The sequence below is a fragment of the Prionailurus viverrinus genome, chromosome B4 (genome assembly GCF_022837055.1).
Source record: "Prionailurus viverrinus isolate Anna chromosome B4, UM_Priviv_1.0, whole genome shotgun sequence".
NCBI lineage: Eukaryota > Metazoa > Chordata > Mammalia > Carnivora > Felidae > Prionailurus > Prionailurus viverrinus.
The window spans coordinates 117,936,844-117,964,625 of NC_062567.1; the positions used below are offsets into that span (position 1 = coordinate 117,936,844).

Consider the following 27,782-nt stretch of genomic DNA (forward strand, 5'->3'; position numbering starts at 1 on the left):
GGGGGGGGGGGGGTACTCTAGATAAGGCAGTAAAGCCATTCTGAGGTGATAACATTCTTCCATGTGAGAAGAGAGTAATGAGACAGAACCAGAATAAGGAAGAACAAGCCAAAGGAAATAACAAATGCAAAGGCCCTGTGGCAGGAAAAAGTTTGCCATATTTGAGGGAGATAAAATGGCCAGTGTGGCTACAGCAGAGTGGACAAGGATAAAAACAATATGAGGTTAAGGCTAAGGTCATGTCTAAGGAATAGTGAGGTATCAATTTGGACTGAAGTTGAAATAGTAAATGATCCTAGAAAACTAATTTGAGGCTAAGGATGCCTCACAGATATTTCTAATAAAGTAGGGTGACTTTGGGAAAGTGCTGGGCACTTGATCTAGAGCACCAAAGCAGCATGGCAAAGACTGTTGGCATTCTGTTACTACAGAATGTCTGAGGAGAAAGTCATCTAGCACACCTTTCCTATTGAAGGAGGAAATGCAACCCAGAAGAGGAAAATGAGGTCTGTGGGCAGGGGGAGGTGAGAGTAAGTCATAATTAATGTTCACCAATACATAGGTCTCTTCTACTTCTGGGTACACAGGAATAAAAATGTGTAACTTTAGGACCAAAGCATTTAACTGTTGCTGCCCAGTCCTCCAATCCTGCCATGGTAATCGCCTGTTAATGTGGAGGAGGTGCCATGGACAAAGGCACTGCAGAATGCTAAACCAACACCTGGAAGAAGGTACCATAAAGAACCCAGATCCATAGTAAATTCGCAAGAGAGAAATAAACTCTGGTTGTGTCAAGTCATTGAGACAGCTGAGGGTTGCTTGTTACGGCATGATCACCTAACCTATAATGATTACTACAGAATACAGAAAATATTTTTAAAGGTTATAAAGAGTAGAGTAGAGAGGCTTACTCTGAGTGGGGAGAAGAGAATGTGAAATACTACTCAATGCCTTTGACAGATGGCATTTTTTGTGACAGTTCTCCATCTTTCCCTACATCAGTGACCTTTATCAGATGTGCATGTTTGCAGTTCCTCCTCCTAATATGATGGAGCATATATTAATCGACTTGGGCTACCATAACAAAATACCATAGACTGGGTGCCTTAAATAACAGAAATTTATTTTCTCAGTTTTGGAGGCTAGCAGTCCAAGATCAGGATGACAGGTCCTAGTAAGAGCTCCCTTCCTGGCTTGCAAAGGGCCACCCTCTTGCTGTGTCCTCATATGGCAAGGGTAGGGGAGAAGGCAAGTGAGCTCCTGTCAACCAGCCAGCCCTCTGGTGCCTGTCCATGTAAGGGTACTAATCCCATTATGAGAGCACCCCTTTAAGATCATATCCAAACCTAATTACCTACCAAATGCCCCATCACCGGGGTACCTGGGTGGCTCAGTCAGTTGAGTGTCCAACTTCGGTTCAGGTCATGATCTTGCAGTTCGTGAGTTCAAGCCCCACACTGCTGTCACTGCTGTCAGTGCAGAGCCTGCTTGTATCCTCTGTCCCCCTCTCTCTCTGCCCCTCCCCTGGCTTGCTCGCTCTCTCTCTCTCTCTCTCTCTCTCAAAAAATAAACATTAAAAAATTTTTCCAAAGTCCCCATCTCCAAATACCATTACACTGGGGATTAGGTCTTCAACATAGGAATGGGGGGCAGGGGCGGGGGCACACAATTCAGTCTATAGTAGTATATATTCTCCCACCCCCTAATTTGTGGTTTGGCCATGTGACTTGCTCGAGCTAACAGAATGAGGCAGAGATGACAGTATATGCCAGTTCCAAGGCTATGGCTTAAAAAGCTCTGACATGGGGATGTCGGGCAAGATGGCGGCTTAGGAGGACGCTGGGCTCACCGCACGTCCTGCTGATCACTTAGATTCCATCTACATCTGCCTAAATAACCCAGAAAACCGCCAGAGGATTAGCAGAATGGAGTCGCCGGAGCCAAACGCAGACGAGAGGCCCACGGAAGAGGGTAGGAAGGGCGGCGAGGCGGTGCGCGCTCCACGGACTGGCGGGAGGGAGCCGGGGCGGAGGGGCGGCTCGCCGGCCAAGCACAGCCACCGAGTCTGGCTTGCAAAAGCGGAGGGGCCTGACGGACTGTGTTCCCACAACAAGCGCGACTTAGCGTCTGGGAGGTCATAAGTTAACAGCTCTGCTCGGAAAGCGGGAAGGCTGGAGGACAAAGGGAGGGAGAGCTGCTGAGCCCCCTGACAACAGAGCTCAGTTTGGTGGGGAACAAAGGCGCTCGCCAGCGCCATCTCCCCCGCCCATCCCCCAGCCGAAATCCCAAAGAGAACCTGTTCCTGCCAGGGAACTTGCTCGCTCCGCGCAAACACCCAACTCTGCGCTTCGGCGGAGCCAAACCTCCGGCAGCGGATCTGACTCCCTCCCGCTGCCACAGGGCCCCTCCTGAAGTGGATCACCTAAGGAGAAGCGATCTAAGCCTGCCCCTCCTGCCCCCGAGCACCTTGCCTACCCACCCCAGCTAATACGCCAGATCCCCAGCATCACAAGCCTGGCACGGTGCAAGTAGCCCAGACGAGCCACACCACCCCACAGTGAATCCCGCCCCTAGGAGAGGGGAAGAGAAGGCACACACCAGTCTGACCGTGGCCCCAGCGGTGGGCTGGGGACAGACATCAGGTCTGACTGCGGCCCCGCCCACCAACTCCAGTTATACACCACAGCACAGGGGAAGTGCCCTGCAGGTCCGCACCACTCCAGGGACTATCCAAAATGACCAAGCGGAAGAACTCCCCTCAGAAGAATCTCCAGGAAATAACAACAGCTAATGAGCTGATCAAAAAGGATTTAAATAATATAACAGAAAGTGAATTTAGAATAATAGTCATAAAATTAATCGCTGGGCTTGAAAACAGTATACAGGACAGCAGAGAATCTCTTGCTACAGAGATCAAGGGACTAAGGAACAGTCACGAGGAGCTGAAAAACGCTTTAAACGAAATGCATAACAAAATGGAAACCACCACAGCTCGGCTTGAAGAGGCAGAGGAGAGAATAGGTGAACTAGAAGATAAAGTTATGGAAAAAGAGGAAGCTGAGAAAAAGAGAGATAAAAAAATCCAGGAGTATGAGGGGAAAATTAGAGAATTAAGTGATACACTAAAAAGAAATAATATACGCATAATTGGTATCCCAGAGGAGGAAGAGAGAGGGAAAGGTGCTGAAGGGGTACTTGAAGAAATCATAGCTGAGAACTTCCCTGAACTGGGGAAGGAAAAAGGCATTGAAATCCAAGAGGCACAGAGAACTCCCTTCAGACGTAACTTGAATCGATCTTCTGCACGACATATCATAGTGAAACTGGCAAAATACAAGGATAAAGAGAAAATTCTGAAAGCAGCAAGGGGTAAACGTGCCCTCACATATAAAGGGAGACCTATAAGACTCGTGACTGATCTCTCTTTTGAAACTTGGCAGGCCAGAAAGAATTGGCACGAGATTTTCAGGGTGCTAGACAGAAAAAATATGCAGCCGAGAATCCTTTATCCAGCAAGTCTGTCATTTAGAATAGAAGGAGAGATAAAGGTCTTCCCAAACAAACAAAAAGCTCTGACATGTTTCCACTTGCCCTCTGGCACCTCTGTCATGGGCATGATAAAAGTATGCTTTGGCTAGATCACTCCACCAAGGAGGACAGAAACATGTAAAGTCTTACCAGTACTAGCACAGCCAACTGGTATTTCAATAACCTGCAATGAGAATAAGATCCACCTAGCCACCAAACCTAAACCCCCCGTCTGACTGAGCTCAGCCTAAATGAGTAGATGCATGAATGATAAATGATTATGTTTTTAATACAACATACAAACATGAGTTTGGGGGTAGCTGGTTAGGAAGCATTATTGTGGTAATAGGTAACTGGTATAACACCTATACAATGTCTACAGAGCACATCTGGCTCCTTAGGAAAAGCCTTATGCTAACAAAGACACCATGAAAATTATTGGACTTTCCTAACATTTTTACTCAAATTCTTGTTGCTTTATTCATCTCTGCTGGTTCCTTACAATAGCTCCTAAATTCAATTCCAATACTGGTCAACAAGATCCATGAAGACAACACAGGAGACAGAAGAAAAGAGGGAAAAAAAATAGAATCAAAAAGTATTACAAAAAGTACTAATTTCAAGAAAGAAAATCAATACAAAACACCAAATGGAGTAGTCCTTGGGTTTAGTAAGGAAGAAGTTGCCAGTTCATCAGAAAGTTATTTTTGGACACTATTGGGACAGATGCATGGGAACTGAGAAAAGCATAAGTTGCACACAGATGAGACAGTAAGTTTAGATAAGTTAATTAAGAAGTTTAACGATGAAAAGAAGAAACAAATAGGACAACTAGTGGGGCAGGGAATGGAACTCAACTCTTAATAAGGAAGACGGATGCTGTATTAGTTTCTCATGGCTAGGTACCAAATTACCACAAACTTATTATCTATTTTGTAGGTCAAAAGTCCATGTGGGCTTATCTGGGTTCTCTGCTTAGGATCTCCCAAGCACAAAATCCAGGTGTTGACTAGGCTGAGCTCTCAACTGAAGGCACTAGGGGAGGATCCACTTCCTTGCTAATTTGGACTATATCCAGCCATTCCCTTGCTGTAAATTAGCTGGAGGTTGCTCTCAACTCCTAGAGGCTGCTCTCCCACACTTGTACATATGCCTCTCCATCTTCAAGCCAGCAACAATACAATGGATGCTTTTCATGTTTGAATCTCTGGCTTCCCTTTCTACTACCAACTGAAAAACATTCTATTAAAGGGCTCATGTGACTATATTAGGCCTATCTAGATAATCTCCCTATTTTAAGGTCAATTGATCAGTAACCTTAATTATATCTCAAAATCCCTCCCTTTTGGTATATAATGTAACAATCAAGGAAGTAACATCCAGCATATGCACAGTCCTAGGGATTATGGAAGGAAATCTTAGGAGGGCATTTTAGGATTCTTCCTATCATATATACATATTTAAAGTTAGAAAAGGATGCAAAGCTAAAAGATGTTGAAGATTTTAAACATCAGAACCCTGTATTACACGAATTACAATAATTGAGGAAGGAAAGAAATCAAGGAAAATGTACACTAGCCTCACCATAGCAAAAAAGGAGGATGCCTTTTCTTGGAGATTGAAAGAATGATAAAAGGGGAGAGTGGGATGCAAAAGACAGCACTTATGCCAGCTATTTACTTTGCCAAATTTAGTATCATTTTAATTTAGATACAAAGAGACATATTCTCACATTCTGGGTTCTTTGAAAAAGTTCTTCCAGATGGTTACACCTCCCTAGAGTGACAGCACCCAGTGTTGCCTTGCACATATTGGGAATTCAATTAAACACTGCTGACCATCTGATTGGGAATTCAGAGTCTGGAGTAGCTGACTCAATACAAACATATGGCTTAGTTCCCATCAAAGGAAAAATCAAGCCACTGTATTCCCTTCTGTAACACTGCACCTCCTTTGCAATGTGGTAGAAAACAGAAGTGAACTAATAAAAATAGACCATGTAAGAAAAATTAGGGAACCAGCAAACTGTAGAATACAAAATTTCTCTAATTTTATCATAAAATCAGAACTCTTCAGCTAAGAATTAACACTAAGACATTTCCTTCCTAATTCAATTCAATCAAATCAATGCTTGTTGAGAACTGCTTCAGGATTATTTAAGATGAGGAAGACATAATCTGAGCTCAAGTTGATAAGGGATGGGGGATAAGCGTTAAAAGTAAAAGGAAGAAAACAATATTAAACCACTTTAACTTATAAAGAACCATACGAAATATTTACAGATAAGAAAAAAAAGGTTCAGAAAGGTTAAATACATTTTTTTCAAGGTCATACAGCAAGTATATAAGTAGATTATAAATTCAAATTCAGGACTGACTGACCCCAAAACTCAATCTCTACCAAATGAGGGATTAAATCATCTCTGGTTGGCTACCTGGACAAGGGTTTACAGTAAGGTGGAAAGAAACTGTAACAGTTTCTTAGAGAAGCAGCTATTTCAGATGGAACTCAGAAAGATACATACACTTCTGAAAAGCTGAGAGGTAAAGTCAGGAGAGTAATTCCAGAGGAAAAAGCATAAGGCACAGAAAGAAATCTGGGTCAACATTTGGAGATGGTAAATAGTTCGGATAATCTAAAGCACAAGCTCTTTACAAATAAACATTAAATTGGACACTGATGTGAGGGGCAATATGGAAAATTACTCTATACTCTGCAGTTAATGGGGGGGAAAGGTAGAGAAGTTCAAAAAATGAACTTGAATCAGGAAGAGAAAATTATCCCTATTTACTTCCTTTTGCCCTTTAGTCATAAGGTTAACAAACTATGTCATAAGCCCAAATCCAACCCACCGTCGGGTTTTGTTCTTTTTGTTACATAAATTAATCCATTTACTATAGGCTAGCACTGTTTCAAAGGGTGGAGCTTTTACTGGTTTTTCAATTCTTTCAGTCTTCTGATGGTAAACTTTACTGTGCAAGTAGACATGGTGTTGTGAGTCCAGGCACCACCAGCTACCGCTTTCATGCAGGAACCACAGTGTCAGATCCCCATAGCTCATCTCTTCATCTTGGTTTTGCCACAGAAGGAGTAGGTATACTAGGCATGCTGGCTTATTTCAATTTTCATCACCATTTTCCTGACAGAAGCACCATAATAGGTCCTATATTAACCTACGATTCCAACTTTCTTGGCACATTTAACCATGTTGCCACAAACTAGGACAGAACCCAGAGAACCTGCCATCTGTTTTTGTAACGTTCTGGAACACAGCCATGTCCAGTCATTCATGAATTGTCAATTGACTGCTTTCACCCTACAACAGCAAAAATCATTTGGTTCATAAAACCTAAAACATTTACTTTCTATCCCTTAACTGAAAAAATACGTCATTTGCTCTAGTGCTATACCTCATAGGATTCTTTTAGTAGTTTGCTCTGGTCTAAATATAAAGCTTGTATGGATATTTCTCAATTGCTCAATTTCCAATATTATAATTTTAATTCCCTTTATAGTAATGGAGAATATTGCTCTCTTACACCATCAGCCTTCTTCCCCACTCCCCCCACACACATACATACTATTCTCTCAATACAAATATATGTTTAAATCAGTAGTCAGTGTTTATACCATTGACTACATAAATATTCTTTATTCCTGAGCCAGATAATGTAATGTGACGTTTCCATACTTATAAAAACATCTGATATTTTTCTGCTTAGTTTTCCACTTACCTATCACTGTTTTTATCCCAGTCTAACACATTTGTCAATGGTCATTTTTTTCCAAACCTTCAAACATACCAAGCACTTCACTGTTCCTCCCAAATCCTTCTCATAGTCCTCTATCCTTTTTCTCCAATCTGGACTGGGTGCTCTCTAAGCCTACTGAAGAACTATTCTCAAGGGACCTCTTTTCTCTGCCCTCATACATTAAATCCTTTGTTTTCTGCATCCTATGTCTTTCTTTTTATTGATTTCCACCCGTGTTTTATGCAAGTTCATCTTCCAAAAGCTTTCTACAAAGGGACACATAAGGCATAAATGTTTTAATCTTTCTGTGTCTTAGAACTTCTTTATTCTATACTACCTCATCAATAGTTTGGCTAAATAGAGAAATATAAGCTGAAAGTGATTTTCCCTTACAATTTTAAAAGCAATGCGACACTGTCCTCTATATTCCAGTGCTGCTGTTAAAAGTTTGATATAATTCTGATTATCATTCATCTCTATATGATTTGTTTTCATGTTTTCTTTTGTTTTATACAAAAGAATTTTATTTTAATCCATAATGTTCTTAAATTTCAGGCTTTGTGATCTTTTCTCATTCCTTATGCTGGATACCTGGGAAAACTTTTCAGTCTAGAGACTTGTATCCTACAGAACTAGAAAATTTTCTATAATATTTTTTGATAATTCCCTTCAGGTCTTGTTCTTGTGCTCTGTCAGTCGTCCACTGCCACAATAATGATGCATAACAAACCATCCTAAAACTCAGTGGCTTAAAACAATAACCATTTATAACTGCTCTGGAATCTACTAGTTAGCAAAGCAGTTCTGCTGATATTAGCTGGGTTTCTTTAGGCATTTCTTTCTGGTTCTGGCTGGCATCACACACATATTTATGGTAGGCTGGCCAACAGCTGAATTAAAATGGTGTTGGGTAAGACAGGGCCCTGTTCCATGAGGGTGGGTGGGTATTAAGTCACAAAGATCAACAGAAGAAAAGGGTTTAAGAAAGAAAAGATAGTCAAAAATAGCAAATGCTGCTGACAAACACAGAAAGATAAAAATGGGGGTACCATATGATTTGGTTATTAGAAAGATAACAATGAAGTTTAAGAGAGATGCTTCAATAGCATAAGAAACAAAAGTTAAAAGAGTATTTAGTAAAGCAGTATGCATAGGCTCTTCCTTTTTTCAAACAATCTAATGGTGAAAAAGAGGAGAAAAAGTATGAGATTGAGGAAGCAACAATATGGTAAGGTCAAGGAAAGGTTTGGGTGTTTTTTCAGTTTCTTATTTAAGAAAAAGAGAAACCTGGGCAGGAATACAGAAAGAAAGTGACAAAGAATCTCTCCATGACCAAACTCTACTCAGACTCTTCTGAACATTTTTCTCAACTAGGCCCTAACTTTTGTGCTTCCACGTTCATCTCTTCATTATCCAATTTTAGGAAGAATCCTGCTAATTCAGTTTAGTCAGAATTCTTTATCCTTACTATCTGATCACCCTCAATATCTGATTGGGTTCCTCACACTCCACCATCTCTCAGGTAATGTCTGATCACCCTGACCTGCCATAATCAAGATTTCTGTTAGATCATATTCCCCTTGCCCCTGAGTTTCCTCTCAGTAATTTTACATTCACTGACCCCCATCCTAGTCCTTGGCTATAAATTCCTACTTTTCCTTGTTCTATTTAGAGTTGAGTCCAATCTCTTTTTCCAACTACAGAACCCCTTTGCAGTGGTCCCTACACCTATAGCTGTGGTCCTAAATAAAGTCTGCCTTATTGTTCTTTAACAAGTCTCATGGAATGATTTTATTTCTCTTTAACAAAAGATAAAACAAGAGAATAAAAATTCAAATCAAGGGGAAAATTGAAGGATAATTAACAAAGGCTTGGAAAAGAAACGAAGGATATGTCATCAGAAGCACAGATGCAGAGATCAGTCTTAGCAAAAAGGAGCACTGGAGTATCTGGGTGGCTCAGGTGGTTAAGTGTCTGACTCTTGATTTCAGCTCAGATCATCATCTCACAGTTCATGGGCTCACATCCCACACTGGGCTCCCCACTGACAGTGCAGAGCCTGCTTGAGATTCTCTCTCCCTCTTTCTCTGTCCTTCCCCAGGGCCCTGTCCCTCAAAATGAATAAAAACTTTAAAAAAAAAAGGGGGGGGGGGAAGGAACATTTATTACTATGGTGCAGAAATGGAGGCAAAGAGAAAATAAAAATAGAGGTAGAGAAATGTAGAGGGGAAAATTCTAAAAAGCTCATGCCTGAATTTCCTCAATTTCAGTTAAATAAAAAACAACGCTACCTGCTGAGAGTGACTTGAGCAAGAATGGAAAAGTGAAAAAGGTCTGGAACAGCTGCTCTGGTAAATGTAATAAGAAATTTACAGAGGGACTGATAATTGATTGATGCAACAGCAAAAGCAGAGATAGTCCAGATACTTCACCATGAATTTGTGAGGAATCAAATGTAAGAAAAGTAGTCTTTTAGAGACAGCAAAATATCCCCATAATGGCTACAATACTGGAGAGTTGCTCAGCAGATGTGAGGAAGGTAATGACAGGTGATTAGGACAAAATACCAAAAATTAACAAAGCATGGATTTTCATTAATTAAAGGATTTCCTTTATTTTTATTATTTTAAATTTAAATCCAAGTTAGATAACATACAGTGTAATAATGATTTCAGGAATAGAATTTAGTGATTCATCACTTAACTATAACACGCAGTGTTCATCCCAACAAGTGTCCTCCTTAATGCCCCTCACTCCTTTAGCACTTCTCCCCACCCAACACCCTACCAGCAACCCTCAGTTTGTTCTCTGTATTTAAGAGTCTCTTATGGTTTGTCTCCCCGCTCTGTTTTTATATTATTTTTACTTCCTTTCCCTTATGTTCATCTGTTTTGTATCTTAAATTCCACATATCAGTAAAATCAGATATTTGTCTTTGACATTTCGCTTAGCATAATATATTCTTCCATCCACATTGTTGCAAATAACAAGATTTCATTCTTTTTGATCACTGAGTTATATTCCATTGTGGGTGTGTATGTGTATGTATATATGTGCATATATACATATAAATGTATACGTACATACACATATATACACACACCACATCTTCTTTATCGACTCATCTGACGATGGACATTTGGGCTCTTTCCACGTTTTGGCTACTATCAATAGTGCTGCTACAAACACTGGGGTGCATGTGCCCCTTTGAGTCAATGCTCCTGTATTCTCTGGATAAATACCTAGTAGTGCAATTGCTGGGTCATAGGGTAGTTATATTTTTAATTTTTTAGAAACCTCCATACTGTTTTCCAGAGTGGCTGCACCAGTTTGCATTCCCACTAGATAGCAGTGCAAAAGCATTCCTCCTTCACCATACCTCACCGACATCTGTTGTTGCCTGATTTGTTAATGTTAGCCATTCTGACAGGTGTGAGATAGTATCTCATTGTGGTTTTGATTTGTATTTCCCTGATGATGAGTGATGTTGAGCATTTTTTCATGTGTCAGTTGACCATTTGGATGTCTTCTTTGGAAAACTGTCTGTTCATGTCTTTTGCCCATTTCTTCACTGGATTATTTGTTTTTTGGGTGTTGAGTTTGATAAGTTCTTTATAGATTTTGGATACTAACCCTTTATCCGATATGTCATTTGCAAATATCTTCTCCCATTCTGTCAGTTGCCTTTCAGTTTTTTTGATTATTTCCTTCTCTGTGCAGAATTTTTTATAGTTTGATGAGGTCCCAATAGTTCATTTTTGCTTTTGTTTCTCTTACCTATGGAGACATGTCCAGTAAGAAGTTGCTCTGGCCAAGGTCAAAGAGGTTGTTGCCTGTTTTCTCCTCCTCTTTTGATGGCTTCCTGTCTTACATTTAGGTCTTTCATCCATTTTGAGTTTATTTTTGTGTCTGGTGTAAGAAAGTGGTCCAGGTTCATTCTTCTACATGTCACTGTGCAGTTTTCCCAACACCATTTGCTGAAGAGACTTTTTTCCATTGGCTATTCTCTCCTGCTTTGTCAAAGATTAGTTGGCCATACGTTTGTGGGTCCATTTCTGGCTTCTCTATTCTGTTCCCTTGATTTGTATGTCTGTTCTTGTGCCAGTACCATACTGTCTTGATGATTACAGTTTTGTAATACAGCTTGAAGTTTAGAATTGTGATGCATCCAGCTCAGGTTTTCTTATGCAGGATTGCTTGGCTATTCTGGGTCTTTTCTGATTCCATACAAATTTTAGGATTGCTTTGCTCTAGCTTAGTGAAGAATTCTGGTATTATTTTGATAAGGATTGCTAATGGATTTCCTTTCCTATTTCACTTTCAAAAAATGAAATAAATAGGAAATTGAAAGATAATAAAAATAAATTCAATCCAGGAGCTTTTTTAACAACTTACTCCTGGCCAATTTCAGACTAATCAAACTCTAATTCCAACCTAATTAAACCTTCTACCTGACTTTAAAATTTCTTCCCAAACTATGGCTAACTATAACAACTCCAATCTCCTTTCTTCAAATGTTTTTTCTCCACTACAATCTAAAATAGTTCAGGGGTAGGGCACCTAGATGACTCAGCTGGCTAAGCGCCCTGCTCTTGATCTCGGCTCAGGTGGTGATCTCACAGTTCGTGAGCACAAAGCCCACTTGGGATTCTCTCTGTCCTTCTCTCTCAGCTCCCCTCCCTCCTGCAAACACATGCTTGGTCTCTCTCAAAATAAATAAATAAACTTTAAAATATGAAATGAAATGAAATAAAAAAAATAGTACTCACTTTGGCAGCACATATGCTAAAATAAAATAAAATAAAATAAAATAAAATAAAATAAAACAAAACAAAATAAAATAAAATAAAATAAAATAAAATAAAATAAAATAAAATAAAATAAATTCCAGGGCAACTGGGTGGCTCAGTTAGCTGAAAGCCCAACTCCTGATTTCCACTCAGGTTGTGATTGCAGGGTTGTGGGGATGGAGCCCCATGTTGGGCTTCCCAATGAGCATGGAGTCTGCTTTAGATTTTATCTCTCCCTCTGCCCCTCTCCCCAGCTCGGGCTCACTATCAAAATAAATAAATAAAATAGTACATACTTCCATGCATTTGCAAACGCAAAGGCCTTTTATTCTTGGTATTTATTTCATTCTTCCAGCCTGTGTAATGATTAGATTACTTTTGGTCCTTACTTCTGTAATTCATACAAAAAGACGTAACATTTACAGAGTCACTTATACTCACTATTTCCCTCACCCTTTCTTTAGTCAACAGTGGCCACTTGATTCATACTCTTCTAAAACACTGGTATCAACCAAAGGTGATTTTTGCTTCCCTGGGGATACTTAGTAATGCCTAAAGACATTTTCTTTTTTTTTTTTTTTTTTTTTTTTTTTTTGGCATCTAGTGGGTATAGACCAAGGATGCAGCAATCCCACAATGCAAAGGACAGCCCTATCCCACCCCCAACAAAGAATTACAAGGCCCAAAATGTCAACAAAGTGAAGACTGAGAAATTCGGCTCAAAAGCTACTTCACTCATATTCCAAGACCTACAAATAGCTGAACAATCAAGTAAAAACCTGCCTTAGTGTCAAACTCACTCTCTTTTCTGCTCTCTGACCTACTATGTTCCCAGGCCCTGTGTCAGTCTAGACCATTAAGACTTTGCCTTTTTGGGGCACCTGGGTGGCTCAGTGAGTTAAGTGGCCGACTTCGGCTCAGGTCATGATCTCGCGGTCCATGAGTTCGAGCCCCGCGTCGGGCTCTGTGCTGACAGCTCAGAGCCTGGAGCCTGTTTCAGATTCTGTGTCTCCCTCTCTCTGACCCTCCCCTGTTCATGCTCTGTCTCTCCCTGTCTCAAAAATAAATAAAACATTAAAAAAAAAAACACATTGCCTTTTTCCCAGCAATGCTATGATATACTGGTCCTCAGATCCTCAGCTCCCTCCTGACATCCACCTAAGACACCTAAGATACTGTTGATTACATCAGGCTACAAAACTCCCTGACTTGCTCCTCATAATGGAAAATGGGGAAACTTTAATCCTTTGTTTTCTGGACTTGGATCTCTACAGAGCCTGGTCCCCAAACCAACCTCACCAATTTTAACCATCTATTGCTCCCTATACCTCAGGGTGACAACATGGTTTAACACTGCACATCAGAGCAGTCTTTAAAAGGCCATCTCCTATCTAACTGTGGGGTCCAGGCATTTAATCTCTTCTTTCTGTAGTCACCTTAGGGGCTGTTGCCTAACTGTAAAACAGCCACTTACAGGTTTTAAGAGCTCATTACATGGTCACTAAAGGAATACATGAAACCCATAACCTCCAGGGTTGAGTTGCAAAGAACATACATTTAGATTGACTGAATTCTGAGTTCTTTAATTCAGTCACCAAAATATGTATTGAAGTACTCTGTTAGGCACTGGAGGGCAGAGGGATTAAACATACACACACACACACACACACACACACACACACACACACGGTCCCCACCCTTAAATAGTTTACAGCTTACTATGTAAGTCATATATGTAAACAAATAACCAATTCATGCATAGACTGATGATGGTAAGATTATCCCTATTCTATAGCTTAAAACAAAATATCCTGGGGCGCCTGGGTGGCTCAGTCGGTTAAGCGTCCAACTTCAGCTCAGGTCATGATCTCCCAGTTCGTGAGTTCAAGCCCCACATCGGGCTCTGTGCTGACAGCTCACAGCCTGGAGCCTGTTTCAGATTCTGTGTCTCCCTCTCTCTCTGACCGCCCCCCCGCCCCGTTCATGCTCTGTCTCTCTCTGTCTCAAAAATAAATAAACGTTAAAAAAATTTTTTTTAAAAAAAGAAAGAAAAATCCTTTCTCAGAATTGACAGAAATAATAGTCTTAAAATAAAAGTATACAGAATGAATAAATGAGCAAATGAACAAACAGATGGATAAATGAGAAACCAAATACCAAACTAGTAAAACTTTTTTGGGTCTCTAGCAAGGTAATAGGTATATCATGTAAATGAGACTTTCATTATTCCACAACATTTCCTTTCATTTTCTTTAAATGTCATTCTCACTACAAATGCTAATTGGTTTAGTATATATAACAAATTAATCTGGTACTAGAATAATTCTGTAACACAATAAAAATCTTTGTTTCTTAGCCTTACAGATAATGGATCTTCTAAACAAATCTAGTACCCCAGACTGATACTGGGCTAGAAGGCACCATACAACCTCTCCAGATGCTTATAGTGAGCATCCATCAAACTGGTCAATGTCTGTGCCTCATAGGTTATTAAAGTTTGTCATGTTTGATTGATGTATTCTCTCAATTTTAGAGCAATAGGAAAAGCTCCCAAGAAAAGACATCATAACTATATTATATTCCCTCTCCCTCCAAAAGCATAAAAATTCCAGTTACCAATTCAGCCAGCACAAAGGATTCACCTGCTAGAACTGATTTTGCCTGTGTATAATACCTTGTTATTCATTATGATGACTGATTCAAACTGCAGCTGTACTGAGATATCTGAAGGTACAAAGGAGATTATCTCCATTCCTCATGAGATGGAGTCATACAGAAGTGGGTTTGAACCTGAGCTCCATCAGGTGCTGTCTACATGACCTTCAGCAAGATATTTAACCACTTTTAAATCTAAAGTGTACATGGTATGGAGGAGCCAAGATGGCAGAACAGCATGGAAGGTTTTTTTGCATCTTACATCCATGAAATATAGCCAGATTAACACTAAACCATCCTGCACACCTAGAAAACTGATTTGAGGATTAACACAACAATCTGCACAACCTGAACTACAGAACTCAGCAGGTACATGACACCAAGAGGTGAACTGGGAGAGAGAGAACCCTCGGAGGGTGGGGAGCTGTTTTTGCTTGCAGAGAGAGGACAGAGTCGGGCATTGGGGGGGGGGGGGGGAGTACAGGAAGACCACCTCCCCTCCAAAGCAGCTGGAGAGAAAGTGGAAAAATGGAAACAGCTGCAGGACTGAACTAAAAAGGGAGAAAGGAAAAAGAAGAGGGTGTAAATTCCACTAAGACTCTATAAACAGGGGGAGCACAGAGTCTGAAACTCCACAGCTCAATACCTGGCAGTACTCTGGTGGGAAGGGCAAATTCCCAGGAGCAGAGTGAGGTCGGCAGTCCTTGGGCCACACAGGGAGAGGCAGTTCCCCTGCTGGGAGGTCATTTGGTAGAGGCTGTGCAGCCCCCCTACAGGCAAAGGTGCCAGCAGATTCCGGAGAACCACCACATCTGCTGGTGCTCAAACAAGGTCACTAGAGGTGAAACCTTGTACCCAATGTGTGTCGAGATTTTCTATAATCCCTGAATCGCTGCTGCTAAACGATCGCATGAACGTTTTCTGGGTGGGATGGCACCCAGCCGCAGTCTCTGAGCATCAACAGCAGCACAGTTCCGCAAGTGTTCCTGGGTGCGGCCACACCCAGCCATTTCTCAGTGAGACCTCCCCCAGAAGGTCCGAGCAGGGCAAAGCTGCAGTCCCTCAGGGGTAAGGGGTTGGGAAACACAGCCATACCTGAGATAAAACTCAGGAGGGAGGGGACGCCTGGCAACCTGACAGCTTGGTCATGGACAGTATAAAAGCACAGAGTGGACAGAAACCGGAGACAAAGGACAGGTGCGAGATTGCTGATTGGGGAGAACAGAGTTCTGATACTAGAGACTGGGTAGCTGGGTGATGCCATGTTCACCCCTCCCATGCATGTGCATACACACCTACAAGCACCACAACAATCCACCCCAGTAAGCTAAGTAGAGCCATCTAGTGGGGAATGGAGCCGTTACACTAAGCCCTGCCCAAGTGGGCTCCCTCTTCAGGAACGGAACACCACAAGTCTCTCCACCTGATTAGTTTACGGACTATAAATTGCTTCACTGTTTGACATCTAGGGGAAAACAATGTAATTTCAATCTATTTCAGTCTGTTTGCTGGTCCATCTATTCAATTCTCTGGGGTTTTTTTCTGTTTTTCATTTCATTTCTTTTTCTTGAATATAGAAAGAGAAAAAATTTATTTTTATTTTCCATTTTTATTAAAAATATTTTTCTTTAATTTTTTCCTACTATATTTTTTATTTTTTTGTAAGTTTTTCAAAATCTATTTTACTTCCATCAGTTCATTTTATTCTATTTCATTGTAATCCTTTTTTCAAATTTTCAAACATTTTCCTTTTTTTTTCTTTCCCTTTATACTAATCTATCAAGCTCCTTTCAACAACAACACCAGAACACACCTAGGATCTAACATCATTAATTTGATTCTTTTGTATGTGTGTGTTATTTTTAATTTTTTAATTTTAATTTTTTTACTTTATTGATTCCCTTTCTTCCTTCAAAATGATGAAATGAAAGAATTAACCCCAAAAGAAAGAGCAAGAAGAAATGACAGCTAAGGACTTAATCAACACAGATATAAGCAAGATGTCTGAACCACATTTAGAATCACAATACTAAGAATACTAGCTAGGATTGAAAATAGATTAGAATCTCTCTCTGCGGAGTTTATAAAAGAAGTAAAAGCTAGTCAGGATGAAAAAAAAATGCTATAACAGAGCTGCAATCTCAAATGGAAGCCATGGCAGCAAGTATGGGTGAGGCAGAGCAACAAATTAGCAATATAGAGGACAAACTTATGGAGGATAATGAAGCAGAAAAAAAGAGAGGAGCTAAGGCAAAAGAGCACAATTTGAGAATTACAGAAATCAGTGACTCATTAAAAAGGAATAACATCAGAATCATAGGGGTTCCAGAAGATGAAGAGAAAGCAAAAGGGGTAGAGGGGTTGAAAAGAGAAAATATGAAATATACATATATATATGCTCTTGAGATATATATATATATTTGAGATATATATATTTGAGATATATATATATTTGAAATATATATATATTTGAGATATATATATTTGAGATATATATATATTTGAGATATATATATATTTGAGATATATGTATATATATATATAAAGCAACAAAGATTAGAAAGGACCAGAGAACACCACCAGAAACTCCAAGATACTCTACAAGCATCATAATAGCAATAAATTCATTTCTTTCTGTACTCACTCTAAACATCAATGCACTCAATGCTCCAATCAAAAGACATAGGGTAACAGAATGGGTAAGAAAACAAGATCCACCTATATGCTGTTTACAAGAGACCCACTTTAGACCTAAAGACACCTTCAGATTGAAAATAAGGGGATGGAGAGCCATCTATCATGCTAATGGTCAACAAAAGAAAGCTGGAGTAGCCATACTTATTATCAGACAATATAGATTTTAAAATAAAGACTGTAACAAGAGATGAAGAAGGGCATTATATCGGAATTAAGGGGTCTATCCACCAAGAACTAAAAATTGTAAACATTTGTGCTCCAAATGTGAAGGCACCCAAATATATAAATCAATTAATCACAAACATAAACAAAGTCACTGATAATAACACCATAACACCAACACCCCAACTACAACAATGGACAGACATCTAAACAGAAAATCAACAAGGAAACAATGGCTTTGAATGACACACTGGACCAGATGGACTTCATAGATATATTCAGAACATTTCATCCTAAAGCAGCAGAATATACATTCTTCTCCAGTGCACATGAAACATTCTCCAGAATAGACCACATAATGGGACACAAATCAGCCCTATGTAAGTACAAAAAGATCGAGATCACACTGTGCATCTTTTTAGACCACACCACTGTGAAACTCAAAATCAACCACAAGAAAACACTTGGAAAGATAACAAATACTTGGACCTAAATAACATCCTACTGAAGAATGAATGGGGTAACCAAGAAGTTAAAGAAGAAATTAAAAAGTACATGGAAGTCAATGAAAATGATAACACCGCAGTCCAAAACCTCTGGGATGCAGCAAAAGTAGTCATAACAGGGAAGTATATAGCAATCCAGGCCTTCCTAGAGAAGAAAGAAAGGTCTCAGACACACAACCTAACCTTACACCTTAAAAAGCTGGAAGGAGAACAGCAAATAAACCCAGAAACAGCAGAAGACAGCAAATAATAAAGATTAGAGCAGAAACCAATGCTATCGAAACCAAAAAAATAGTAGATCAATGAAGCCAGAAGCTGGTTCTTGGAAAGAATTAACAAAACTGATAAACTACTAGCCAGTTTGATCAAAAAGAAAAAGGGAAGGACCCACATAAACAAAATCAAGAATGAAGGAGGAGAGATCACAACCAACACAGAAGAAATAAAAACAATAATGAGAGAATATTATGAGCAATTATACGCCAATAAAATGGGCAATATGGAAGAAATTGACAAATTCCTAGAAACATATAAACTACCAAAACTGAAACAGGAAGAAACAGAAAATTTGAACAGACCCATAACCAGTAAAGAAATCAAATTAGCAATCAAAAACCTCCCATAAAACAAGAGTCCAGAACCAGATGGCTATCCAGGGGAATTCTACCAAACATTTAAAGAAAAGGTAACACCTATTCTCTTGAAGCAGTTCCAAAAAATAGAAATGGAAGGAAAACTTCCAAACTCTTTCTATGAAGCCAGCATTACCTTGATTCCAAAACCAGACAAAGACCCCCACTAAAAAGGAGAAATATGGACCAATTTCCCTGATGAACATGGATGCAAAAATCCTCAACAAGATATTAGCCAACCAGCTCCAGCAATACATTAAAAAAAATTATTCACCACAACCAAGTGGGATTTACACCTGGGACGCAGGGCTGGCTCAGTATCTGCAAAACAATCAATGTGACTCATTGTATCAATAAAAGAAAGTACAAAAACCATAAGATCCTCTCAATAGATGCAGAGAAAGCTTTTGACAAAATATGCATCCTTTCTTGATAAAAACCTTCAAGAAAGTAGGAATAGAAGGATCATACCTTGAGATCATAAAAGCCATATATGAAAGACCCCATACTAATATCATCCTCAATGGGGAAAAACTGAGAGCTTTCCCCCTAAGGTCAGGGACAAGACAGGGATGTCCACTCTTACCACTGTTATTCAACATAGTATTGGAAGTCTTAGCCTCTGCAATCGGACAACACAAAGAAACAAAAGGCATCCAAACTGGCCAGGAGGAGGTCAAACTTGCACTCTTCGCAGATGACATGATACTCTATATGGAAAACCCAAAAGATTCCACAAAAAAACTGCTAGAGCTGATCCATAAATTCAGCAGTCTCAGGATGTAAAATCAATGCACGAAATCGGGTGCATTCCTGTACACCAACAATGAAGGAACAGAAAGAGAAATCAAGGAAGCGATCCCATTTACAGTTGTACCAAAAAACATAAAATACCTAGGAATAAACCTAACCAAAGAGGTGATAAATCTATACACTGATAATTACAGAAAGCTTATGAAAGAAATTGAAGAAGACACAAAAAAATGGAAAGAGATTCCATGTTCCTGGATAGGAAGAACAAATATTGTTAAAATGTCAATACTACCCAAAGCAATCTACACATTCAATGCAATACCTATAAAAGTAACACCAGCATTCCTCACAGAGCTAGAACAAAACAATCCTAAAATTTGTATGGAAAAAGAAAAGACCCAGAATAGCCAAAGAAATCTTGACAAAGAAAACCAAAGCAGGAGGCATCACAATCCTGGACTTCAAGCTGCACTACAAAGCTGTAATCATCAAGACAGTATGATACTGGCAGAAAAACAGACACTCAGATCAATGGAACAGAATACAGAATCCAGAAATGGACCCACAAACGTATGGTCAACTAATCTTTGACAAAGTGGGAAAGAATATCCAATGGAATAAAGACACTCTCTTCAGCAAGTGGTGCTGGGAAAACTGGACAGCGACATGCAGAAAAATGAACCTGGACCACTTTCTTACACCAGACACAAAAATAAACTCAAAATGGATGAAAGACCTAAATGTAAGACAGGAAGCCATCTAAATTCTCTAGGAGAAAGCAGGCAACAACCTCTTTGACCTTGGCCGCAGCAACTTCTTACTCAACACGTCTCCAGAGGCAAGGGAAACAAAAGCAAAAATGAACTATTGGGGGCGCCTGGGTGGCGCAGTCGGTTAAGCGTCCGACTTCAGCCAGGTCACGATCTCGCGGTCCGTGAGTTCGAGCCCCGCGTCGGGCTCTGGGTTGATGGCTCAGAGCCTGGAGCCTGTTTCCGATTCTGTGTCTCCCTCTCTCTCTGCCCCTCCCCCGTTCATGCTCTGTCTCTCTCTGTCCCAAAAATAAATAAACGTTGAAAAATGAACTATTGGGACCTCATCAAAATAAAAAGCTTATGCACAGCAAAGGAAACAATCAGAAAAACTAAAAGGCAACTGACAGAATGGGAGAAGATAATTGCAAATGACATATCAGATAAAATGTCAGTACCCAAAATCTATAAAGAACTTCTCAAACTCAACACCCAAAAAACAAATAATCCAGTGAAGAAATGGGCAAAAGACATGAACAGACAGTTTTCCAAAGAAGACATCCAAATGGTCAACTGACACATGAAAAAATGCTCAACATCACTCATCATCAGGGAAATACAAATCAAAACCACAATGAGATACTACCTCACACCTGTCAGAATGGATAACATTAACAACTCAGGCAACAACAGTTGTTGGAGAGGATATGGAGAAAGAGGAACGCTTTTGCACTGCCAGCTAGTGGGAATGCAAGCTGGTGCAGCCACTCTGGAAAACAGTATGGAGGTTTCTAAAAAATTAAAAATATAACTACCCTACGACCCAGCAATTGCACTACTAGGTGTTTATCCAAGGGATACAGATATGCTGTTTCCAAGGGACACATGCACCCTAATGTTTATGGCAGCACTGTCAACAATAGCCAAAGTATGGAAAGAGCCCAAATGTCCATCGCTGGATGAATGGATAAAGATGTGGTATATATATACAATGGAGTATTACTCAGCAATCAAAAAGAATGAAATCTTGCATTTTGGAACTATGTGGATGGAACTGGAGGGTATTTATGCTAAGCGAAAATAGTCAGAGAAAGATAAATACCATTAAGACTTCACTCATATGAAGACTTTAAGATACAAAACAGATGAACATAAGGGAAGGAAAGCAAAAACAATATAAAAACCAGGAGGGGGACAAAACAGAAGAGACTCTTAAATATGGAGAACAAACAGAGGGTTGGTTATTGGAGGGGTTTTGGGAAGGGGGATGGGCTGAATCGGTAAGCGGCATTAAGGAATCTACTCCTGAAATCACTGTTGCACTATATGCTAACTAACTTGGATGTAAATTTAAAAAAAATAAATTAAATTAAATTTTAAAAAATAAAGTTTACATGGGACTTCAGCCACATGCAATTGGGGAAAATAATACTAATCTCTTAGGTTTGCTGTGAGAATTGATCACGAGATGATAAATCTAGATGTTCAATGAATACCCACATTCCCTTAATCTTATATAAATTTATGAAGCAAAATTATCTAACAACTCTTTTCCTTCATTTTGCTTAATTTTCATTAGCTCCCTCCACCTTATCATCTCTTCATTCATTCATTTAGGTTCAAAGTTACTAAGAGCATGAACTTAACACTGCCTCTCCTAAAATATCTCCCAGACATTTCTGGAATCCATATCAAAAAGTAGTTATGATTCCAATAGGCCTTTACCCTAAGAACACTGCTTGCCTTTGTTTTAAAGTATCTCCCCCATATCCCATCTCTGATAATCTTCCAGCACTAAGGAGAGAACACTGGCTTTTAAGTTAGGCAATTCTAAATTCCAAATCCAACTATGTTGCTTACTTAGTCAAGTTCCTTACTTGTTCCAGTACTAAATTTCTCTGGGTCTCAATGTCTTATAAACTAATACAATGTCCTCTAAACTACGGCAATGGGCACAGTGCCTAACAGTAGGTATTCTAACAAATGATTAAATTTTTCTCAGCCCTAGGGTTACTTATCAAACTTATCTCTCAGTCAACAATACTCTCAAAATTACAGTCTAAAAAGATATAGCATGCCCTGTTTCACAGCTATTCACTCATTTTGGTAATCAACAAATAATTTTCAGAATGCCTTATATGTTCTAGGCATAAGATAGTAACATTTGTATAGCACTTTAAAAGATAACTAAGCCAAGATTTCAGGCCTGAAGGATCTCAGGGTCTAGAGTGAAGGCAAGCATGCAAATAATTACAATTCTAAGGGCTTAAAACAGAGGTGTGTGCAAGTACGAGGATGCACAGAAGACAGAATTCAGGAAAGGCTTCCCAGAAGAGATGATTAGGCTGGAGTTGAGTCGAGGAGGATGAACAGGGCTTCACTGAACAGTGGAAAATATATACTCCAAAGACAGCAATAGTAGAAAGCCCATGATGCCTGTTCACAACTCCAAGTATAGGAATCAGGTATGGTTGGAGGAGGTTGCTACAGCAGACTGACGGGAAATGAGGCATGTAGGAAGGAGCCAAATCACAAAAGGCTTCAAATGATATTCCAAAGAGTTTGGACTTTATTCAGAGGGTAACAAGTTTCAGAACAAATCCTCTGATGGCAGAGGAATCAATGGGTTAGAAGGGCTGATACTGAATGGACACAAGTGGGAAGGGAAAGAATCAAGGATGGCTTTAGGGTTTCTAGCTTGAACAAATGGTGCACAGTAGTTCCACTAACACAAAGGAGTCATGCAAGTGGCAGAGCAAAACTGTAGGTAAAAATAATGAACATTTCAAGTTTCATAACTCCATTAAGGGGAAGATGTTCAAAAAGCCACTTGAAATAACATGCCTATAGTACACGAGACAGGACTAAATTAGAGATACAGATTTAAGGATATATATTTGGGAGTAATAATTTTTAAAACCAATGAACATATTTTAAAAGAAATGTAATTCCTTTAGACTTCTCCACCGATTTAAAACCTTAAATTACCACCGATTGCACATATATTAAATTTTAACATAAAAAAATGAAAGGATGTCAACATATTTAATGAAAACAATAAACTTACCAAAGATAAGTATTTTATATTCATTTATCACTTTTCTTCAGCAATCTACTAACTAATAGGGACCTTCTCCCTACCTATAAAATTAATATATTTCCAAAATAATGTTTTCATGGCAAAAAAAAAATACAGCATGCTTCATCTTCTGAATAAATAAGCTGGTTCAATTTCCTGAGTAAATATTACTCATACTTGACATTGAACAAGTCCAAACTCACTGAAGGAGTTAAGAAATTTCTAAATTCCCAGGAGCAATAAACTTCACCAGAAAATCTAGTCAAGAGCTTATTATAAAGGACTAAAAGTCAATGTCATACCAAAATGTTAAATAACATCATGCCTCCCTCTATTTAATAAATTATTTCAAAATCAGGTCACAATTGACAGACACACTATCTTGGGCAGACGGGAGAGAGTAGATAAGCAGAGAAAATTTCCTTTTCTCTACTGAAGCATGTCCACCAACTGTCATATTTGGAAAACAGCCAAAATGAGCACTTTATTTGCAAAAAGAACAGGAAACTCTTGAAATACTAGCAAAATGTGTGATATATAAATGTAGAATGTAAAGAATTAAGATTCACATTTATGCACATTTGGAAATATTGTTTCTAAGGCATAGATTAAAAGCACAAGTCCATCCCAGGTAACAAGCTCTAAAACCAAAGGTCGGTCTCCCTGATTCCCTGGGGTAAGTGTCACCCTTTTCTGCTAGGCTGTGACCATTTATCCAGAATAAGTTTCCCATACATATTTCCAAGACAGGTATCTGGTCTCATAAGTATTTTACCTGAATTAGCCACAAAATATAGCGTTGAGAAAACCATGTTCAAACCATGTCTCTTTCTCTTAACCTTATTTTCCTTATTAACCTTATTTTCCTAACTTTTCTAGCCCCCCTTTGTCAAAGGGTAATTTCTAGTTTCCTGGCTACAGGGTTTACCAAAGACAGCTGATACAGCTAAGTTGCTGAAGGAGAACAGCTGAACTATTAAGAAAGGAAATCAGAAAGGAAAGAGATGGAAGCTAGAAATGTTAACTAGAGAGGAAACAGAAAAACCCCAGACCTCCTCTGAATCTGTATAAACTTGTAACTCTAGATTAATGTTCTCAATTCAGATAAGAGCCCACAGGCAATTAAGGATCACCAAGAGTTTTTTTTTTTTTTTTTTTTTCAACGTTTATTTATTTTTGGGACAGAGAGAGACAGAGCATGAACGGGGGAGGGGCAGAGAGAGAGGGAGACACAGAATCGGAAACAGGCTCCAGGCTCCGAGCCATCAGCCCAGAGCCCGATGCGGGGCTCAAACTCACGGACCGCGAGATCGTGACCTGGCTGAAGTCGGACGCCCAACCGACTGCGCCACCCAGGCGCCCCTAGGATCACCAAGAGTTTTCTAAATGGGCTTCTCACTAATCTAAAAAAAAATACATATTTTAAAAAAACAGAATGGTAAGAGTCTGGATAATGCTCAAAGCCAATAACCAGGGAGAAGAGAAGTGTAGGCATTCATTTTGTGTGACTTTACTATTGGAAACTCCCTGGCAGTTATCATATTGCTACCAATGCTGTTGTCACCTTAGATAAGGTGCCCAATCATATCACACCATATTTTGGCTCTTTCAAGAAGTAAAGGAAGCATAACAGAGAGGAAGTGAGAAAGGCAAGGTGAAGACTGATTTCTGGTTTGGCTGTATTCTCTCAAGTTCACAAAATAGTCAAGGTAATACAATTTATTCCAGACACCCTTTTTCTAAGATTTTGTCCCCATCTTCCCCCCAACCATGAGGTTAGGTCCAAAGAGATTCATCAGCCCCTAGTATATGCTATATAACCTTTCCCCTGATCCTTGCTCCCTTGATTCCTGGTCTTTCCAACTCTTGGCAGCTCAACTTTTCTTTGATTCTACATGTATATATTATATAATAATATATATATTATATAATAACAATATTATATATATAATATATATATATATTTGTATAGTCCTATAAATCCCCATTTCCATGTAAAGAGCAAGCATACAAGACTTCAGAGGAAGGTCACATCAGACATGGATCTTCCACCATTCCTTTCCATCACAGAAACAATATATGCGTTGCATTGCTAAGAAAACATTATCTGTCAATTCAAGAGTTTTGGAAGGATTCTGAAGGTAATGGAGAACAGGTAGAACAGATACTCTGTGTGGTCTCTTGTTCTGCAAATGAATGTCACGAACTGCAAAGTGTAAACCCAAAGATTCCTTAAAAATAGAAAGCCAAGATACAAAAAGAAATATCATGAAAAGGTCAAACATTATTAGAAGTGTTACTGCTGATAAGAAAAGGTTAAGAGGGTAAAAAAAACAGTAAGAAAAATTATCTCTTTAGATCCCCAGATATTATCTTGCACATTAAGTGTGTTGTTTAAATCCAGGCCTCTTTGGTTCCCTTCTTAGATAGTAAAACCAAAATTGTGATCACCATTCCATTGAGCTTGTCTTCCCACACCTAGAAAGAGAGAGCAGCAACTGATAATACTGCCTGCTGCTTGTTTTCTCTTGAATTTGGCATAAGTAGATGAATGGTCTTTTAAAGTATCAAACATAACTGAATGAATTATTTCTGCAATGTTCCCAAACTATTTTTTTCCAACTGTTTGCAAGTAAGGAGGGTATTGGTCAGCGATATCAAATGCTTACTAAAAGAGCTACCTGGAAATTTCTTTGCTTAGATTTGATTCTAGGAATTATGGACTCCTGGCAATAATTTAAAGTCTAGGAAATCCCTAGTATGAATTACTAACTGTCCTGGTTCATTCAAAGCAGTAATTACTTTACAAGATGTATGTAGATGTACCATATTTTAAAATATAGTTAGTTGGTCAATTTCCTGACATATTTTTTGTGACCTCTTAAAAATCATAGTGGCAATATCATATAACAAGAAAAACCTACTTGCTGAAATCCTTATCTCTATCAAATTCTGCAAGCTCAACTTCCTCAGTGAATGACAGTTCTTATCTCAGTGTTTTTATAACTCTTTTTTTTTGCATTATCATCATCTTACTAAAATTCTTGAGAATGCACTTTGCTGACAATTATGATACCTTAAGCTAAACAGAGAAAAAAATATATAAAGATTTTCTGCCTCTCAATCTGGAGGCCTACTACACATCCATAATAATATACAAGAAAGAAAAGGCTCATTTAAAAAATGTAAAGTGCTGACCAACCTATCAAACTATCATCATCTGTCCTCCAAAATGCCAGAAGAAATACAGTCCAGGAGATGTGCCACACAGTAGTCAAGCTTTGGTCATAACCTCCATGTTAGCTAGAATTGTTAAGTGCCCCAAGCCAAACTTTCTTCCAACACAAGGGTATAGTATTGCTGACCTGGAGAGAGCTTTTTACCATCATCATCACCATACAGCATTACGTTACTCTCTTGTCCCACTTCTCCGACTTTTTCCCTCTTTTCCTTCCTATTTCCCTTCTCTTCCTAAACAATTCAGTCTCTAAAGCCATAAAGAAGGGCAGGGAAAGATAATCATCCACACCAGAGGGAGAAGGGAGGCTGCAGCAGCCTACGGCAAAGTGACAGAACTGAAGCCAAGGGAGGAGATGTTCATATTGAAGGCAGCTGAATATGGGGTGTCACTGCCCAAGTAAGTTGGAAAGGGCATCACTACAGGGGAGGTGCATGATGTTACAGGGTTACAGCTCCAGTAGGGTGAAGCTCCAGTGTGGTGGTGGCAGAAGGGAACATCCAGACATAGGGTGTCCAGAGTCCAAAAAGGGTAAAAAGGGCATCTAACAGCAAAGGTGACCCAATTCAAGTGGTTAGACTCCAAGTAGGATAGAAAGGGTATCCCTCTGTAGATGCAAACTGGCATAAACAGTCAGAGCCTGTAAATGGCAAGAGGGTGTCAGTGTAGAACAGACTAACGTGGGTGGCACAGCCTGAGTTGGGTAATAAAGACAAACTTGGGAGAGTATGGCAGTGGAGAGGAGGACTGGTTGCATACAGGGAGATTTATCACATAAGTATATGTACCAAAGAGAACAGAAGCCAAGTTTTTCAGTATCAGAGCAGGAATGTAAAAATATAGGAAGGGAGAAACCAAAATGAATCATGCCTGTGGAGTTGGACTAGAGTTAGATGTATCATTGTAAATCCATGGTTTTCAATAAATATAGGTAGATATATATAGGTGTGTATTTCTGTGTGTGAATATATTTTTTTCACTAATGAACATACTTAGTATCCAAATCTTAGCATCTAATTACCACTTTCCAATAAAAGGAACTATGGCTTCTTAGAGAAATGGCTGATCCAGAACTGAGGCAGAGAAAGATGAGTCCTAGAACATTTTCCGATACCAAAATCAAGGAAATGCTCAAAGAATGACTCAGAGAAGCCAGTCTTAAAGGACTTACACTGGCTAAGTGTGGGGCAATTTAAGCATCAAAATTAACAATTACAATAGTACATTAAAATCCATGCAAT

General features: G+C 39.3%; 1 protein-coding gene and 1 pseudogene across 2 annotated transcripts in view; both read right to left on the reverse strand.

Annotated features, from left to right (window-relative positions):
- The window catches only part of ANKS1B (ankyrin repeat and sterile alpha motif domain containing 1B), a 1,101,801-nt gene that overhangs the window by 1,059,873 nt on the left and 14,146 nt on the right, over nucleotides 1-27,782 (reverse strand). The gene's annotated exons all lie outside the window — the stretch shown is intronic.
- On the reverse strand, nucleotides 6,457-6,735 carry LOC125170704 (60S ribosomal protein L37a-like; annotated as a pseudogene).